The 21,389-nt window shown below is 29.7% G+C and overlaps 1 protein-coding gene across 3 annotated transcripts in view; it reads left to right on the top strand.

Annotated features, from left to right (window-relative positions):
- Window positions 1–21,389, top strand: part of LOC107454270 (polypeptide N-acetylgalactosaminyltransferase 9) — a 117,488-nt gene that overhangs the window by 43,828 nt on the left and 52,271 nt on the right. For 2 of the 3 annotated variants that reach the window (XM_043046810.2, XM_071187093.1), the window contains exon 2: window positions 1,859–1,941. The exons of the other annotated variant lie outside the window; for it this stretch is intronic. The gene's annotated coding sequence lies outside the window, so the exon portion shown is untranslated. The remainder of the gene's footprint in view (window positions 1–1,858; window positions 1,942–21,389) is intronic. 3 annotated transcript variants of the gene reach the window in all.

Raw genomic sequence — 21,389 nt, 5'->3', positions numbered from 1 at the left:
ACGTGTCACATTTCCGTCAGGCTAACCGTGGGAGGTTTTTCTCTCCATATAACCTAAATGTAGGTTATTTCCATCAAAAAAGTCTTCCATGAAGGCAAATTTCTCTCAATGAGGTGTCCCAGTATCGATTCCAGCGATGGCTGTTCGATACGAATCCCGCAACCGGCTCGCATCGACCACAGTGCTGACGAAAAATAGCTTTAGTGGTGAACGGATCATGGGTTAGATTTCCTTGCCGTTAGGCTAACCGTGGGAGATTTTCGTGATTTTCCTATCCATATAACGTAAATTTCTCCCAATACTTGATACAGGTGTTCCCTTTGTCTTCTGGATTGGGTTCAAATTTCCAAGGCAAATTTGCAACTTTGGTAAAGTCAAACTTGGATCGGCTGATCAACGACGGTTATAGAATCAACAACCTGTAACAACCACAATTGGTTTAGTTTTCCGAACCCCGTGCAAGAAAAAGTAAAAAAAAAAAAGAAAAAAGTGAAAAAAATTTTTAAAGTGTAAAAATGAGAAAAAGGGTACAATTGCAGGTATGAATCACTCAGTGAGGGAGAGAAACTTTTTCTCGTGTGAAGTAAAAAAGGAAAGAAGCAAACTTTCTCTTCGCAAAGATGGCGTGAATTAAATAAACAGATAAAAGAATAAATAAATAAAAATAAAATAAAACTTGGGATTGACTTAAACTAAACGAATTAATTCTGGAAAAAACGAAATCTGCGGGAAAAAAAATAAAAAAGAGAGAGAAAAGTGAGTTATGAAGAAGATAAAAGGAATAAAAGAAACATTATAAAAATTCAAAAAAAAATTACTAAACTTAAAATCAAAGATTAAAATAATCGTCACAGGTCATTGTGTCGCGTTGCTTCTTTCTCTTTTTTCTTTGCATAAAAATGTATAAGGTGCATGAAGTTTGCGTAAGATATAAGTTTTCATAAGATGTGTAATAAGTAGAGCCCGGATTTTGATGACCTAAAAAATCTCAATTAATGCCCTTAAAAAGTGCAAAAAATGCCCTTACAAACTGCAAAAAATGCCCCTAAAAGTGCAAAAAATGCCCTTAAAATGCGAAAATTGCGCTAAAAATGCCTTATGACATGACTTAAATAAAAGTAAAAATATTGAACTAAAACAATGTTTTGCTCTTTAAAATTATTATGAGTCGTTTCAAAAAATATAAAGCAATGTAATACTTGTTCTACGTTCATTAAAGTTTGAAAAATATGTTTTATATTCTAAAATAACAACAAAAAAAAAAGGAAAATATATTGACTCCAAAACATTTTCATTTTGTATAGAAACTTAAATGAATATAACAACTTCCACCTCATAATATTACTAGATATCAGAATTACAGTGGATTATTAAACTTTATTTTAATATCTTGAAATGTAAACGAGTGTCTCTTGTCTGAAAGCAAATTTTTATACCAGGAGAAGCTTCTTTCAGCGTCTACTGATGTTATTGGTGCGTACTTGAAAAGGACGGTCACACTTACTGACAATTCTTCTTCAATTTGAAAAGATGTTGCTTCACCTTTTAATATCTTAGAGATTTTCTTCATTGTTTGGATGCCAGTGTAATAATAAAAAATTATAAAAAATAATAAAAATTAGAAAAAATTAACAAAAAATTTAAAAAATGTTTCAAAATGCAAAATACGCTTCAAAATTTAAAGAAAATGCCCTATAAATCTCAAAAAATGCTCTAAGGGACAAAAAATGTCCAAAAATGCAAAATTGCAAAAAAATGCAAATGTCATCAAAATCCGGGCCTTAGTAATAAGGATTTAATTTTAGATTTTGTGTAAAATTATCAAATCATGTTTTCTAAATTTTTATTTTTTTTCCAGGTGACATAAAACTCAAATTCTGATTTTTGATTAAGGATTTTAAAGTTAAAAGATTTGATCTCGCCCGCAAGCTTTTTATGTTGGTAAGTGCTATTTTTTTATGTTTGTAATTACAGTCCTTTTTAATACGATCCCCCATTGCAGCGACTTTTCGATAATAACGACCTATACAGAAAGCCCCGTTTGCTATTCCTTAGTTATTTGAACGTCCTTAGCAAAAGTTTCAAAAAACTATAACATTTTTATTTATTCATTGTTTTTTTTTGTTATCGTGCATGAAATATTAAATATATTGCATTCTCTTAGAAGAAAACTAATTATCCTCCGTTGTCAATATTATTGAAGTATAAATTACTTCACATTTATAATCAAAAATTGGTGTATTTGATACGAATTTTTCCCTATTAAAGTGTTATTTTAAAGCATACTATATTTACATAAACGCATCTATTAACTATGAGTAAATATTTACAGTATATTTTGTAAACTCACTATAAAAGGTGCATTTTCACTAGACCATAGAGGTCATATTCTAAAGTAATAGGTAAAATGCCTTATTTTAAAAAAAAAAAAAATTATATTGGAATCACGGTTGTTGTGTTAAACTGCTAAATCGCATTCTCCCTTTCAAGATCTTTACTATTTTTGAAATGAACTTCCGGTGTTATTTTAAGATCTTACGGACTCATCACAAAATATATTATGGTAAGAATGGACTTTTTTGTGTTTTTTGAAAAATTTTCACATATACGCAACTTACAGAAAAAAACAAGTCTTAACAGATTTGAGATTTTCACCTTTCCATTAAGACGGATGATTTTTTGTGTATATTATAACAGTCGTTGAACTCCGTAGCCTTGCAATTTTGAACCAAATGATCCGTCTACCACTGAGGATTTAAAGTCAGCACTGTGGTCGATGCAAGCCGGATGCGGATTCGTATCGACCAGCCATCGGTGGGATTATTCGAATTTTTTTGTTTTGTTTTACACGATTTAATCCTTTGGTAATCCATGCTCATTTATGAAAATTATTTCATTTACCTTATTATTAATAGTAAGAAAATTATTCACCTTATTCCTGACCGTGTTTCTTGCTCACCACAGTATTTGTTGAGGTTATTTCAACTTCCGGGAGAAGAATTGCTGCTGTAAAACCGCATCTCAACGATTAGGTAATTGCATATCAACATAGGATAATTTCACAAAGTTATTATTTTTTTTAAACATTTTCATCTGATATTTTAAATTATGACAAGCACATTTTTTCGCAAAAGCGCGAAACAAAAATTAAATTCATAATCAATGCTATGACGTCAGAAGAGGACCTCAGGACTTCAGGTAGGGTTTGTTAGTTTTTTTTAGGAGAGATGGTGAATGTACTCTGTTGCAAGTTACGAAAAAACCATTGTCCCTATGGAGAGAGAGCCCGTTTGCGTCGAAATCTTGCCAAATGGATGCCAAGCTCCCAGCGCGATCGAATACAACATCGCCAACTTTTGAAACAACGTTGCCACAGCCTACTTTTTCCTCGCTTTCATAAATCGTGTGAAATGAGGAAAACAAAACTGAGTGAATAATGAAATAACAAGTAATAAGAATTAATAAAAATGACATCTAAAAACCGTTTATTAGCAATCAATCGTAAGTTTGATAAGGAAATAAAATGGAACTAAATGCAGTCGCTGATGATTACTTAAATCCTAGACCGCCATCTTTTCTTAACTTACAACAATTAAGTACAGTTTCTTATATTTAATTTGTAGATTTAATATTTTTTTAAATAAATATTTTTTTTTAAATTAATAATATTCTTTGTTACGGCAGATTTATTTGTTTAAATAGACTGAAGGTAAAGTAGTGTATCGATATTTTTTTAAACAATTTTGTGGCACTGCTTATCTTTACAATGTTGGTGATGCTTTTACTGTGAATTGAATCCCATATAGTATAGACTTAGCTATGTTGGTATTCCGCATAAACTATGGATTTCTGTTTAGAGAATAATTGAGAATTACCATTAATCAATAAATCTTCACCTTGTATATTGTATAAATTAGCTTTAATTCCATTCCCTGTTATACTGATAACATTCTGGTGAATGCTATTTACGTTATTGTTAAAGTGAAACTTTAATGCATAAGTTCCCTTACAAAAAAAGAGAATCCTGAAAAGGAAACTGCGCTCACAGTTACCTAAAAATAGTGGTAAAAAATTTTGTGATTATTTATGTGGAATAATTTGTTTGTTACCCTTAAGATTTTCTTTCAGAAGCAGTTTCAGATAGATTTTCAGAATTAATACTTTAAGCTAAGGAAGTAAGGACAAATTTCCTAATTTAAGCTTTAGCTACCTTTATAGCGCAATTTTTCAATTAACAAAGTTATTTAATACTCTAATAGTAAGTCTTGGGCAATATTTCATTTATTTATTACTGAAAACTTTTGCCGGTAAATTCTACCCAAGTAACAGAGAACCATTGAATTTAAGTCAGAAATACGTTTATTTCAACTTTAAATTTTACTAAGCATTCGTACAATTTACGTCAAACTAAAACGACGAATTATAGTAAAAAATTTAAAATGTACTTAAAATTTTACGTAAATAAATTCGTTTCTTTTACGAATATTTTACCAACCACTTTTTACTAGGTAAAAATGGGTAGGTTGTTTCACTTAAGTTGAGCAAAAAAATTTTATCCAAAAAATGGAAAACGTACGTAAAATTTTACGTCAAAAAATTCTTTGATTTAAGAATAGTTAACAAACCACTTTTTACTATATAAGAATGAGTACGTTATTTTTACATACTACTTACGTCAACAGTACGTTAAAGTATACGTAAGTTGAAATATCAAATTATGGAAATAAGTGGTTATCCAAAAAAAAAACAGAAAATTTGCGTAGATAAATTCGAATCGAAATTTACCGAAGTTTAAGTGGTAAATTTGCTTTTTCAATAATACGTAAAATACTCAGAATCATTTTTACTAAATCTATATAGTAAATATCCTTTCGTCAATCTTTCGTAAAATATACGAAGGCAATCTTACAGAAGGGTAAAATGCATTTCGTTAATATTGCGTAAAATATACCAAAAGCTTTTTTGCTGAACATCTCAATGATAATATCATTTCGTTAATATTACGTATAAAGCGTATTGACTTTACCAATTTCCCATAAATTTAATTTACGTATCATGGCATATTGGCAAAAATTTTTTACGCTTCCATGGGTAGTTCCATCATGACACCACACTTCATTAATTGTTAAGTAATTAATTAAAAAGCGATGGTTTTATGGTGAAAAAAATAAAACTCAATTTTTTTTTGTTACCACTTATTACTATTTTTAATTCATAAAGCTTTATTTAAAGATTATGATTAGTAAAATGTTTATCTAGGGAAAATAAGATTCAAATTTTGTAAAAAAATTTCCGCATTAACTAGAACCCATTAGGTTTCAATGACTGTTTTGATTTTTAAAAAGCATTTTGTTTTAAGTCATTTTCTTTTCTCTTAAATAATATATAATCAACAATCAGTTTTTTTTTTCCTTCTTAAATTTTTTGAAATGAATGTTACCGTGATTGACCGAAACCAAGAGAATGTTGACTTACACCGGTGAATGTCGACAATCACATAGTGGCTTTGGTGAATGTCCGATATATTTGTTATATCCGATTTGATATTAATTTATTCATTGATATTATTATATTGATTCGATATTTTAATATCTGCTGAGGATAGATTAGGAGTAAACATCAATGTTCGGAATACCAGTTAAAGGCATAATGGGCAGTGGCACTTGACCTTAAAAAAACATTGATGTAGGGCATACCGGGCAGTGACACTTAACTAGATCTGGTATATATTTCGGACATTTACCAAAGCGACTATGTGATTGTTAGTATTCACCGGTGGAAGTCAACAACTGCCCATTTCGTTCATTCACAGTAACACATGTACATAAAGTGTCATACTGATCATTTCAAAATTATTAAACAAAGTTGATACTAAGATTGCCTAAAATAAGAGACCATCACTTTTTTCTCCTTTTTCTTTTTTGCTTTAGAAATCCCTAATTTTTATTTTAAAAAAATACCATGAAATTAAATTTTTACTAATTATATGCTGATACATTTTATCAAATCAGTTACAATTCAGATAATAGTCTCTTCGAGTAAAATAAATAAATTTTTAAAAAGGTTCAATATTGAAAAATCAATTTTTTTTAAAAATGTTAACGCTTTTTCAGAAAAAAAACATTTTTTTTTCCTATTTAAAAATTTCAATCAGTATGCATCCAGTGGTCGGAAGTAGTGAAACTACTTTCGGAGTCACGACAAGTAGTGAAACTACTGTAGTCGCTACTTTTTTTTGTAGTTTGTTGTGTAAGAAAAAGGTGGTGTAGTGCGATACAAAATAATAGTAGTTTGTAGCAATTTCTGTCAACTACTTTTAACGTTAGTTTAGAACAGAAACAGGGTTCTAACACAACTCATTTTTCCAATTTGATAGGTACAAATCTTCGCGGGTTCGTCAATGGATGCAAGTGAACATGAATAAATATTTCTTAATTATTCTCTTATATTTAATGTAAGCCAATTTCTTAGTCAGAACCATTTTGAACATGGGTGTCAATTAAGTTCTCCAGCAAAGTTCATCTCCTTTAAGTAGTGAAGTAGTTACTACAATTCCAAAGTAGTTTGTAAGTAAAAAAAATAATAATAACAATTGTAGTTAACTACATTTGTAACAAACTAGTTGCGGTTGTAGTAACCTACAGAAATAATATAGTTTTCTCGACCACTGCATTTGCCTTTAGTACTTTTACTAATCTTTTTGGTTATGAAATTTGACATCATTGAAAGAATTTTATGACGCGGATAATACACCGTTTATGCAAATGGTGTGGAGGTTATCAAGCGAAGGTTTTTTATTATATTAGAATGCTACATTACCTTTTTTCTTACACAATTCAACATTTTATGTGAATACCAGGAAATGGGTCTAGACATTCATTCCATAACCCTGAGAAAAGCAGCACATCCGTTAAAATACATGGGAATTAACTTGAATTTTGGATTTCGATGCTTTTATTACTCTTTAGAAATAATCTCTATTAAAGTTAGATATTACAATAAGATTTAATGTTTTTTTTTATTCTAACCTATTGAAGCCTTAAATTTCTCTTACATTCTTTTGTAACGTAATGTACAGCTTTTATTCTGGTTCAGTTCTAAAATAAGAAAAAAAAGTGACTCCTTTGAGTTTAGAAAGCTTCAATTAAATTTAAAATTAAATTCCCTGGTATTTAATTCGCGTTTTAAATATTGATCCATAGCTTCCAACTCTATTGGATTTTCCAGTAGACTACTTGATTTTGCCAGTTTCTCCTGTTCTACTGGCTCAATAAAAATTCTCCAGGTTTTTGTACATTTTTATAAATTTCCCTAAAATTGACTAAGTTTCCGGGAAAAAAAATCCCTATTAAAATAGCATTTTTGCACGTATTTTTGTTGTTTGAATATTTAAATACGTATTACTAATAGATAATGAAGAGGGCTTCGTTTATAGGGATCAGCTTAAATTTTTTGTTTTTTTTTTTTGCTCTAAAATGATAGTTTTATTTAAAACTCTGTTTTTATATTAATTTAACAATCTTGGATGAATTAAATGCCTATTAATATTCAAAATTATGAGTAAACGTAGCATATACCGTTCAAGTTCATTTAATGTCAATCATAACTGGAAAATATTGCAGTTTTTCTATTTTCATGATCCTAAAATTCCCTATGTTTAAAATATTTAGTTCATTATGCAACAATTATCATGAAATTTATATTATTTCGTAGAATCTACTGCATTTTTTCATATGTTTTTCGCTATGTTAATCAATAGAGTAGGGGCTTTCGCTGTTCTGGCAATAAAATTACGATAATTTCTACTTGTAACGATAACCAATAATCGGAACACCGAATTAAAGTAGGCAATTGTGTATGTATTGACCATTAAAAAACTACTTTATTTTGATTGATATACTTTTTTTATATTTAATAAGATGAATGATTTTTTTAAAATCGTTTTATAGTTAATAATTTTAAAATAAGTTTGATGTACGACAGTTGAATTCGCAGTCTTGGAGATGAATCTAGTCTAACTAAAAATTTGTTTTTATATTATGTAGGGAAACGTATTTTTTATTAAGGAGTTCAGTTATTTTATTTTCATTTTTAATAACAGCATTATGAAATACTATTGAAATTTTATGTATATTTGTGTATATATCAACAAAGGATAAAAGAAAAATGAGATTAGCGAGGAAATGTTTAGGTAATAATATGTTTCGCGATATTAATATTAGTAGAACATTAGAAAGCACTCTTATTTTCGGATATAATCGTGTGAGCTGACGAGATTTCTTTTCCTAATTTTGTTTCACTTTCCAGTTTTCTTTTTAAATTAAATTTTTTTTAAAATTTATAAATATTTTTTAAAAACATATTTAAAAAATTTTTTTTTTCTCTTTTAAGAAATTTTTCCCCTTGCTTTCTCTATATTTTTAACTAAGATATTCGAGAACTCTCAGACATTTTTATTGTTAATTTCTATCATCACATACACTAAAGCAAGTAAATGAAAATGTTTTAATAATAATTATCGAAAAACAACAACTTATAACTTCAGAAAAACGTTTTTAAACAATCGATTTGCCACGATAATATATAAAAGTAAAAATTTATGGCTGATAAGATAACTGTTTTGTATTGATTAATCTTANATTTGTGTATATATCAACAAAGGATAAAAGAAAAATGAGATTAGCGAGGAAATGTTTAGGTAATAATATGTTTCTCGATATTAATATTAGTACAACATTAGAAAGCACTCTTATTTTCGGATATAATCGTGTGAGCTGACGAGATATCTTTTCCTAATTTTGTTTCACTTTCCAGTTTTCTTTTTAAATTAAATTTTTTTTAAAATTTATAAATATTTTTTAAAAACATATTTAAAAAATTTTTTTTTTCTCTTTTAAGAAATTTTTCCCCTTGCTTTCTCTATATTTTTAACTAAGATATTCGAGAACTCTCAGACATTTTTATTGTTAATTTCTATCATCACATACACTAAAGCAAGTAAATGAAAATGTTTTAATAATAATTATCGAAAAACAACAACTTATAACTTCAGAAAAAGGTTTTTAAACAATCGATTTGCCACGATAATATATAAAAGTAAAAATTTATGGCCGATAAGATAACTGTTTTGTATGGATTAATCTTATCAGTAGAAATTAATCGCATTATTTGTAGGAATAGTGCATCCGCTATTGTGATAAGGGTAGTCTTATTTATCGTATCATTTATTTTTAGATGGGTTACCTTATTTATCCATAAAGATTAGAAAATATTTTTTATGTAGTGCTTATGTTCCTTAGATGGAATTTATAATAATAAGAATAGAAAAAAATCGTCCAATAGAACGTTCCTGCCAAATATCACGTAAGCATATTTTTTAAGATTTCCAATCCCGCATTGCCAGAATAAAAACAAGTCTACGCTTACCTGAGGTATTATTTTAAATTATTATAATTTTTTTTCAATTCATAGCTTATTTTTGACGCTGAAAAGAAATTTGATTCAAGTTAGCATCGCTCATTACTCCCTCCCCTTTAGGTTGTACCTGATGTCGTAAGCCATTAAGGCCAGAGGTGCGATTGTGTCGCGTTCTAAGGTCAAGAATTCGACTTCTGCCACACCCGTTTATAGGGCTGACCCATTCATACATCCACAGATCCTAATTTTGACCTGAACCAGAGAACGATCAATGTCCAATTCACTACCCCCAGAGATACAGTCTGTTATGGGAACTTGGAGGACTTTGCGACCATGACAGATTTGACGTGCACCAGTCACCACGAGGAGTCTTCACGCGGCTGGATTCGAACTCTTGTTCTCACGAACTTGAGTCCAGCGCCCTTCCAACCAAACTATTCCGGCCCTTCCCTTTTAGATGTTTATGACATCCTAAAAAGAATCCTTGGATAATAATAAGAGTAAAGGGGAAAAATTCTCAGGGCGAGTTGTAGACAAAGTAATTCAGGTCCCGCAGTGGACTGATCGTAAAGATACGGTTACTGACCCAGTTGAACACCGAGGTCAAACATCACTGGCTGTGGTCAGTAAGCTGGTGAGTGATCTCTTTAATCATCCTGCATAGGGACCGAGGGTGCTCGGTATTAAACTGTTAACTGTTCTACCGTTAAAGTGCTAGACTTTGCGGTAGACTCTAGTTTTCTACATTATAGGAAGAAAGAAGAATCCTATACAAATCCCATCATAATGGATAAAAATTTTATGATAACAAGAAATATTCCTACATAATAGAAGGCAAACAAAAAAGATCCTATCCTAATAAAAACGTAGAATCTTACCATAATAGGAAAGAAAATATTACCCTTTCATGATAGAAAGGAAATCCTACATAATAGGGTGAAAAAAAATTATATCCCATCATATTAAAAAAGCAGTATCCTATCATAACGGGAAGAAAATTTACATAATAGGAAGAAAGAATATGAATTTCATCATACTAGGAAGAAAATTCTCTAGGAAGGAAGATTCCTACATAACAGATAGAATTCTCTAAAAAGAATTCCATCATAATAAGATTCCTGTATAATAGGAAGAAAAATAAATCCTATTCCAATGAAGAGGCCGAATATTATCATAATTGGAAAAAAAGAATTTTGTCATTTTAAGAAGAAAGAGAAATGTTATCTCAATGAGAGAGGAAAGTTCTCGCACTACAAGTAGTGAAACTACTGTAGTCGATACTTTATTTCGTAAATTGTTGTGTCGTGTGCTGCTTTTTTTAAAAAAAAAAAACAAATCGTGTAATGAGTAGCACGATACAAAAAAACAGTAGTTAGTAGCGATTCTTGGCAACTACTTTTAACGTTAGTTTAGAAAAGAACCACGGTTCTAACGCATGTTTTTCGAATTTAATGGGTAGAAATCTTCGCGGGTCCGTCAACAGATGCAATGAAAATGACCCTGAAGCAGTAGCTGAGCTTTAACAGAAATTATGTATTTAGAATCAAGTATAACTAATATTTAAAATAGCCATTACGAAAAATAGATAATTAATTTCTTGATCACATTTTCACGTAAGCACACTTGTGAAACATTGATGTTATTTCAAAGGAAGAAAACCTATTTTCCATGTACTTCATTTCTTAGAGGAAATAAAAAAGCATTTAAACCATTAAAAAATGACAAGTGTTTGGTAATTTCACCTTTCTTATATTAAATATTCGATGTCGAAAAAGGCATAAATTGAATGTTAACTGAACAAATTCGAAAAAAAATGTTTTGGGAATTTTAAACTGGCGGAAGTAAACATGAATAAAATATTTCTTAATTATTCCCTTACATTTAAAGTAAGCCACTTTTTTTATTCCAAACCATTTTGAACATGGGTGTCAATTAAGTTCTCCAGCAAAGTTCATCACCTTAAAGTAGTGAAGTAGTGACTACAATTCCAAAGTGGCTTGTAGTCACTACATTAAAGAAAAAAATAGTTGAAGTTAACAACATTTGCAACAGAGTAGTTGTAATAAACTACAAAAATAATGTAGTTTTTCCTCCGATGTTTTCAAGTTATCATCCAATTGTTAAAGAAAGTATACGAACGCATTTCCAACCATACTTATGTCTCATCAACCAGAAAACGAAGAGGTAAGAAGTCAAATCTAATTGAACTGCAGGATTTATTCCCTTGTCAGTTTATTTTGATCACCTTTATTTCTACTACAGCTTTCTGTAGAAATAACATCAAGCATTAGTTTCTTTCTCTAAATCTTATGAGAAACTATTTCACGAGGAATTAAAGCTCGATTCTGCATTATAGTGAAAAATCTGTTTTTTACCTATTTATATCCTCTGTCGATGGTAAACTAAACAAACTCGTCACCTCCCCAGAAGATTTTAATGCCCTCTTATCCGAGAAAAGCACGACCGCGCGTAACAACAAGCAATTTTAATCTCTTCCTATATCATAATCCGTGTGATCAATTTTTTGTTCTTTCTTCCTGATAATGTTTTACTCGGTGGGTTCATCTTCTTCAACTTTCATTGCCGTTGAGTAACTTTTACAATCGTAAGATTCCGGGTTTTGACAATGAAAAATGTTTATTGTTCGGGATCGCTTTCTCGGACCGTTATTTCGTTCCAATTTTTTTTATTGTATTTGATCGCTCACCCGTTTCGGAACTTTCACACGGAAACGACACACGGGGTTCTTGAAACGTTTCCACATCTCCAATGAGTTGTGAAATGGGTGAAAAATTGGTGAAGTCATCAAAAGAAAGTGACAATTGGAATGCGTTGGAAAGAACAAACGATTTTTAGATTGTGAGGAATCGTGATCTAGTTTGCCATCTTCGATTTTGATAGTATGGGCGATATGAGTTTTGATCCAGTCCTAGTTATATCTCAGCAAAAATGGTGAGATTATTTTTTTTTGGATTATGTATTTATGTTACATATATAATTTATCTTATTAGAATTAGTATAACTCGTGTTATTTAAGGAAGAACAAAAGTGTGATGGGTTTTAACCTCTATTCTATAGTTTAAACATAAGCTACCGTGAATGGCCGTAATCAAGAGAATGTCGACTTTCACCGGTGAATGCCAACAATCACATAGGAGCTTTGGTGAATGTCCGAAATATTTGTTATATCCTATTTGATATTAATTTATTCGTTGATATTATCATATTTATTCGATATTTTAATATCTGCTGAGGATAGATTAGGAAAAACATCAATGTACCGGTGAAATACAGACTGGGCACTTGACCTTAAAAAAACATTGATGTAGGGCATACCGGGCAAATGCATAATTACTTATGTTAATTACCATCAAAAAATATAAATATTCATAATGGAATTATTGATGCTTACCATCCGTATTATGTTGGTCCATCAATGGAAAACCTTCAAATTCTGACCTTTTATCTATGTGTTTCAATTATTTGTAGTGGTGGCTGAAATTCTTGTAATTCTAATTTATTAAAGAAATAATGCATTACCTATGATATCACAAAGAAAAATACAATCTAAAACTTCGGAGTTTCTATGATAGCTGGAGGGTATGGTAAATGGGGCAATTCCACACATCTCTTATTTTGTGTTAATTTTGTTAATATAAATAGTAACCCCAACGGTTATTCATAATAACCACGTCTAAAAGTGATAAATGCACATTTATCTCTCAGCAATACTTTAATAATAATAATGAAAAAAAACGTGTGAATTTTTTCTTTTAATGTCTAAACTCATTTACACGAAAACTCTATAGAAATTTCCACGTTATCTTTCATAATTTTTATATTAATGTCTGGCCCTTTTATAGTAGCATCTCTTCAATGGCCGCGATCGCTAAACTGTGTTATAAAAATAAAGCTATTTAATCTTTGTTGGAGGGTAAGGCCTCCGCGTTGTATTAATAATAAATGGCTGCTTATGTTAACAATAAAACAATTTTTATGATATTTCCATTTACTTGACGAAGAATTGGACTTAATGACAATGTTTTTTTCTTTCTTCATATTTCCTTCATTAAAGACAACTTATCGGGCGAACTAAAGTGGAAAGCTTTTTGCTAATGCAAGAATCCAAATGAGTTTTTTTATCCGTCCATCGAGATAATGAGTCTGCCGAGCATTTTTATGAATGGTTAAGATTTTATAGTGCTCATTATATTGAAATGATTGTAAGTGAAGAGTTAGCTAAATCCTGCTTACCTTAGTCGAATTCATATTATGTTTAGTTATTTAAATGAATCATTGATTAAGCTACGCATTTTATTTTTGTGAGATAATGGAATGTTTCGACTCGTTCATTCCGTTATGGAATTGTCAATTTTAATTTGATGTACTGATGACTTATTTTTATTAAAAACAATTTGATGGGAGGTGGTATAAATTGTTCAGTGGCTTTTTTTACCACATTTTAATATTGCATTGACATTAATGATTTCTTCAAATTATCGTCAAGCTATGTTTTTTTATCACAAATCATCAAAAATTAAAAAAATGAATATAAATAAAAAATGTTGTACTATCTACAGAATATATTAAAACATCTATGTGTAAGACTGGGGAAAAGTATATAAAAATGTTTAAAGTGCATAAAAAGAAAGTATAAAAAAATAGAAAATGTTTTTAAAAAATAAACAATTTAAATTTTAAATGAAGTATTATTTTTTTATGTTTTTTTTTCGTCTTCTCTGTTCTAGGATACTTCCATTCTCCATTTGTGAGCTTCATACAAATTTGTATGTAAGTGAAAAGATAAAACAAAACCCTTATCCAATTCTAACAAATCATTATTGAGATCAATTAGACTTCATAAATTTATTTACATTCTCATGTAACCATTAGGCTTAAGAGATTGCGAATGGCACAACTCACTTAATGTAATCCATTTTACGTTGAGAAATGGGAGAAAATTATTTCTGTATTAAAAGAAAGGAAGTTTAAAAAGATTAATATGAAATAGATAGGATGCAATGGTAAGCCACAGTTTCACATAGTTCAGAACATCGCTTTTTAGTGAGTTTGAGATGAAAAACACCACGGTATCTCACCCCGCGCTCTTATCTAGTGTTAAAGCCAGATAATTGTAAAGTATCTATAAGGAAACAACAGTAATGAACAGTTTATTAAAATGTTATTTGGTAAAAATATAACTTATCACTCTATTGCCCTTAGCCGTTCATATATTATACTTTTTTTTAATTGATTTTTATACTTACAATGTTTAATGTAGTCTTCACAAGTTCAGCTCTTGTCAATTTTCTCTTACTCAATTTCTCGCTACATGTTATAGGCGTCGTTGGTGAGGGGGGGGGGTCTCCATCTAAAAGTCACCAGCAATATTTCAAACAAATAGAAGAAAATTTCCATGAATTATTATCAAATTCAAATTAAATTCATCGAAGTCAGAAACAAGAAAGAGATTAAAATGATTAATTTTTCTGTTCATATGCAGCAGATATGATGAGTTTTTTTTCTTCCTTATGTTAGAGAACTGTTGTTACTATGTATTTTCATTTTGTCTCCCTCAAAAATTGGACCCCTGTGACGCTCGTACTACTTGTTTACTTATTTAAATTTTTGGCCATTTATTCACCTCAAAATTAACCTATTAGTACCTGTTCTTTACTAATATTTGTCACTTTTCATTGATATTATATGTTTACATTCACATAACGTTAATTTTTATTGTTTTGTACTATTTATTATTTGTTATATACAATATTCTAATCATTTTCTTACCTTCAATTCATATTCAATAACAGATATATAATTTTTATTTCTTCACAAAAATTCTATTGTTGTTTCCTCTCATTTGCAAAGAATTTCTGTAAGAGACGACAAATCTTCAACAGTTAAGTTCAAATAGATAACTGGCCGAGCTTATTTTCTCACGAATAAAGTTAACGTTTTTGTTTTCACTTCCCTTCAGTTCATTTCCTCTCTCGTCGTTTTAGAACAAAAGATTACCTCCAAACGAGCTCTTCTAAACTGTCAGTTTATTCTAGTTGCTGCTGATTAGGTTGCTGAGTCCTTTTGTTCGAAGCACAAAAACTTCGCTACTGTACTTTAAATGATAAATCACACAGCTTGCTGATTTACAAATAAAAAAAAAATGAAGATAAAAATCGTTATTTTATTTTTTTTCGTAATTTGCAGATGGCACTTTTCTTTTCCTTATTCTTGTAGAAAAGGAAAAACGAAGCTGAAAAAGTAATTTATTTTCAATCTAATCAGATGTGAAAAAAGTGAAAACGATTTTTTTCTTGCTGTTGTCAAATTTCAAATCTTTTATTGTAATGGCTCAATTCAAAAGATTTTCCAACCATTGTTTCTTGCACTTGTTTCTATTGATGACCTGAGCTTTCATTCCAAGTTGATCTATTGCCCCAAATGTGTTGCATTCAACAGCGAATTTCTGCTATCTAATGATTTCTGGTAAAATGTTTTTCTTACATTTCAAGTTAATTATTTTGAAAAGAATATTGTTCTTTATTGATATAACGATTTTACTTAGTTTTGCTGAACTAATTCCTCATTTTTAGTTTGTTGTCAATTTAAGCCTCATTAATTAACAAGCTTTACGGTCTTATTTTCTATTGATAATTTTATTTTAAAATTACAGCTAAACCTCTCGGGAGCGACCACTCTCTGTTCCACAGTAAAATGGTTGTTGATGGAGGTGGATCGTTCTTAGAGATTAACCTCCATTGACTTCAAAATTGTTTTTTCCATAGACTTCGCGTTGAAGTTTTTCTCCCGAAAGTGGTCGTATATAAAAGTGGTCGCTACATAGAGGTGGTTTGTCCTGGAGTTTTCACTCATCTGAAATTTACTTACAAGCTAAAGTATCGTTCATATTAAATCACCAACTGAAGAACTATTACATCTCAGTTGCAATCGTGACGTATGTGACTTTTTAAAAAAAAAAAATTAAAAATTAAGGTCAAAAAAAGATAACCTTTCGTTTGTTACGCAATCAATATTGGGGGATCGTTTGTTCAATATTACGTAAGCATGTTTTGGGCAATTTTGGATTCCACCTTTGTCGGAAAATGTAAGTTACAAACTCATTGCTTCCATAAGAAAGTCTCTACACCGCCTTGTTTTTTGCTTTATCTTTGACTTAAGTAATCTAATTTAAGATTAAATTAGAATAAATTGATTGCTTTGCATAAATTTCTGACCAACGTTTTATTTTTCCCTAATTTAACTTTTATTTCAAGTTTAAAATTTTCCCATTCTTTTCAAATTTTTTGATACATTTTTTAACTGTTACAGCTATCTAATAACTACTAAATATAACTGATAATTACTAATGTTATAATGAATTTTTCCTAGTCTATAATGTAAACAAACTTCACACTTACATTTTCTATTAAAGATTTGTTATAACTAGCTTAAATTGACTTAAAATATAAAACATAATTTACGATTTCTTACAAACTATGTTATTTATTTCCTGAACAGAGGTGTAACTAAAAGATGTAATTAAAAAAGAACAAATGTTCAAAATCGATAAGAATATAATATAAAATTGAAGTATTAAGTAACTATCATTTATTCTTTTTAGCTACTGGTTATAATTACAGATTTATATGATTTATCAAAACTTGCTTTGCGGTATAAATATTTTTACATCGGTCATTGGTAAATGTTACATTTGTAGTTATAATTGCTTGTTTATTTTAGATAATTTCAGTTTATTAACGAAAGTTTGCCGAAGTTAAACTTAACAATAAAGAATTGTTTAATGTTTTATGTTTATGACTTATAATTGTTATAAATGTTTTTTTTAATTTTTATTTTATAAGATATTTGTAATTTTTAACTCTGATGAAACTTTTTTTATTGCTTTTGTATTATGTTTTTGGAAGCAAAAGTAATCATAATCATCTATGTTTAACCGGTTATTGATGTAAAAACTTGCGAAATAATCATTGCGTCATTTCTGTAATTTTGAACCCACGGTTTATAGCTTCTTTCTCTACTTTAAGTGACATCCCAGGTCATGATGCCAACGTAAGATCACAAATTAATTTGTATATTACTTAGCCTACTTTTTTTTATCATTACCTTTTTATCCTTTGCTTTGATAATTTATGCAACGTTTTATTACTAATTATTAAAACGAGGACGATGTGAATAGAGGATCTTTTTTACTCTTTGTTGTTCCTCATTTTTTACATTAAGATAGACAGATTCATAGAAAATGTGTTTCGAATCGAACGAATAAGTTCTTTTAAGTTGTCCATAAATGATGTCATGCTTGGTGGGGGAGAAAGGGTTCTTCAAATTGCGATAAAAAGGTGAGAGAGGCTACCATGAAGTGTGATACTATATATTTTGATTAAATTTGAAATCAGAAAATTCAATAAATTAAGCAAATAGTTTTTATACTTTTTTTCATATTTTTGATTAAAATAAGACCAAGCCATTATTGTAGCCATGTTGTTAAAACACGTAGGGTAAACCAACCAGTGAAGGAACACTACCCAGTGAAGGAACATTTCAAATTGATTAAAAATAAGAATTTGAAAGTTTTTTAGATTGATTGCTAACAATAGCTTACTGCCAAATAATAGGAAGTCGTCTAGCAATGTTTTGGATTACCTGGTCAAATAAGACTTCTCTGGAAAAATTTTTGAATATGTTATTATCTCTGCAACACCTTGTTTCTTTGAAAAAATTATAAGGTGAGTGTTTGTATTTATATGTTTAAAGTGGAATTAATTGCATGTAATAGTTTTATTTTTTTCCCTGTGAAAAAGAGAATTCAAAATATAGTTATTGAAGTTACGTTTTATTTTTTTGTAAGCATCATAGCATAATAAAGTACTGAGATTCACTGGATCACCAAACGATGAAAAACCAGTGAAGGAACAAGTGATCCTTTGCTGTTTTTTTTTCTAAGTTAATGAAAATAAAAGGTAAACTTAAATTTTCTTGTACCTTTAGTGATGTTCCGCATCAAAAGTATGTTAAAAATACGAAAAACAACTTCTAACCAGTGAGGGAACAGGCATGTTCCTTTACTGGGCATAGATTTCCCAGTGAATGAACAGTATGTGTTAATATGTTGACACTTTAATTTTCAATTCATGATTACAAAAAAAAGTTAACATTTTCCAAGTATTTATATGTTATAATTTCAAGAATAGGCTTGTTTTTAAATATTTGTATGGCTTATAAATTCATAAAGAGCATTAAAAAATAACCAAAATTAAGTGTTCCTTTACTGGGTGTTCATTCACTGGTAAGAGCTGTTCCTTCACTTGGTCTTCTTACTACTTGTTATTTGAACCTCCAAAACTTTAAAACAATATTATGTAAGATCTCTACAATTTTTTTACATAATTTTCAATTAGTAACAAATATGTTGACTCTGTCATTTAACTAAAATTACGAATTTTGAAATTAATATGATTTTTTAAAAGGCAAGCGAAGCTTAAGTGTTCCTTCACTGGTTAGTCTACCCTAGTATAGCTTAAAAATAAAGATTCGAAAAATGTACCATAACATGTGTTTTGTTCCTGATCTTAACTGCTAGTGTATAGTTATATATAATGTAGCGTAACATGTAACTAGGAGGTAAGGTAACCAGTTTAAGTAATATAACTGTAACCGTGAATGGCCGAAATCAAGAGAATGTCGACTTTCACCGGTGAATATCAACAATCACATAATCGCTTTGGTGAATGTTCGAAATATGTGTTATATCCGATTTGATATTAATTCATTCGTTGATATTATTATATTGATTCGGTATTTTAATATCTGCTGAGGATAGATTAGGAAAAAAACATTGATGTAGGGCATACCGGGCAGTGGCACTTCACTAGACCTAGTATATATTTCGAACATTTACCAAAGTGACAATGTGATTGTCAACATTCACTGGTAGAAGTCAACAACCACCTATTTCGGTTATTCACCGTAACATATGTTATCCCCGATGGTATAATGATGATTCGGATTATCTTGTGGTAGGTTCAAAAAACGATTGTTATCAATAACACTAAAAAAATCGTTATATAGGAGCTTGGCCAAAGGATACTGTGAGATAGGATACTTTGTTCGTCAAGTCTAGGAGAATTCGAACTACGTATGACGGCTATTTAAACTAAATAAGAATAAAAAATCTAATCTAAAAATATGAAATCTTAAGTGAGATTTCAAGAGAAAACAATGCAGTGAAACGTCCGGAAAAGACCACCTCTATTTACGACCCCTTTTGGAAAGCACGTAATTTTTTCCCAAGACTTTGTGTGGAAGAAAACTTTAAGGAGCTACCATCAAAACCTCTAGCAGCGACCGGACAGACATCTGCACAAATGTGGAAAAGATAAAATAAGGAAACAAGAAAAATTATCAAAACAAAAAAATATGAATAAGAAAAATAAGTAGATTCAAATGTTTTCAAAATTTTGTGAATGGCTCTTATATAAAGAGCACTTTTGACGATCGCTGAAAGTGATCGTAAACCAGATGCTGCACAAAAGACGATGCTATTAATGATTTATTTTTAAAGTTAAATATTGAATTTTTAAGAAAAAGTAGAAAAAAAAACTTAAGCATTTTAAGCAAACAAAAACATAATTGTTTATTTATTTAAAATAGTTATTTTGTAATTGGTAAAGTTGTCATTCATGATTGGTAATTTGTTTATCCTCATAAATTGAGGTCATTTTTATTAAGGCAAAGTTTTAATCATCGATCCGATTTTAATGATGCCAGCAGTGTGATATTTCTGCACTAAGAAAATGACACTATTGTAAAATTAAAATCTCTTGCAAAAAATATTGTACCTTCGATAACATTTTGAAGTCAATGGAGGTAATCCCTAAGAACGACAACCTCCATTAACGACCGTTTAACCATGGAACAGAGAGGTTTCACTGTATATGTTTATGTAATGTAGCTTGACATAGAACTGGGAGGTAAGGCAGAAAAGGGAGGAGGGGAGACAAAAATGTTTGACATGTTTTATGGACGGCCCTGACTGTTAAACATATCTTTTATTCTATTTTTTCATTATTTTGTATTTATATAGGTCAAAGTAAGTGAAAAAATATTATATTTAGCATGGTTATGAAATACAACACGAAGCAGCGGTGTCTTTTTTTTTGCTACTTTAAAGGTAAAATCATCCAAACACGGCTCGCTTCCGAACAATTATTTTTCAAATGTGCACTTACTTGCAGCTAAGAGAAACAGTAGTTATTCCTCATTGAAATTTCTTTGATTTACCAAATCAACTGATAAGTTTTAGAATATGAATGAAACAAAACATTTTTTTTTTCAAACTACTTTTTTTGGATTTATGTTTTAGTACAAATATAATTTCGATAATCTAACAATTTTTTTTAGTAACTATTAGACTGTTTTTTTTTTTTTTTAAATTAAAAATTACAGTCGAACTCGTTTATAACGAGCTCGGATTTAACGAGAACTCGGATTTATCGAGGGAAACGAGAATATTTGGTTGGATCAATGTTAAGTCTATGGAACAAAAGTCGCTTTTAACGAGCAAGACCTGGTTTTAGCGAGCAATATTTTTCTGTCTTGCAATCTTTTTTTCTCATCTATCTAGTCTTTCTGTCTTATTTTTTTTTCAAAATGATAAGAAATGCGCGCGAAATCAAAAAAAAACCGTAGTAAGCTAACAAACTACAATTTTAAATATGTAGATTAATGAAAAAAATAAATGTTTTGGTAAGAATCTTTTCCTTTATTTTTCTTTCCGTTTATATTTCCTTTCCTTTAAGACTGTAGCGCAACTAGAAATTTTTTGCTGGTTTGGGGGGAGGGGTTAGTTGTCACTAAATTAAGATAAATATTTAATTAAATTAATTAATGTAATTAAAGTAAGTAAGTATTAATTAAATTTTAAGTCAACTCAATCATTTGACCTCCCAAGCCCC

This window comes from Parasteatoda tepidariorum, chromosome 10 (genome assembly GCF_043381705.1).
Source record: "Parasteatoda tepidariorum isolate YZ-2023 chromosome 10, CAS_Ptep_4.0, whole genome shotgun sequence".
Classification (NCBI taxonomy): Eukaryota; Metazoa; Arthropoda; class Arachnida; order Araneae; family Theridiidae; genus Parasteatoda; species Parasteatoda tepidariorum.
The sequence above is the reverse complement of the archived record's forward strand: the minus strand, read 5'-3'. Positions and strand labels throughout refer to the sequence as shown.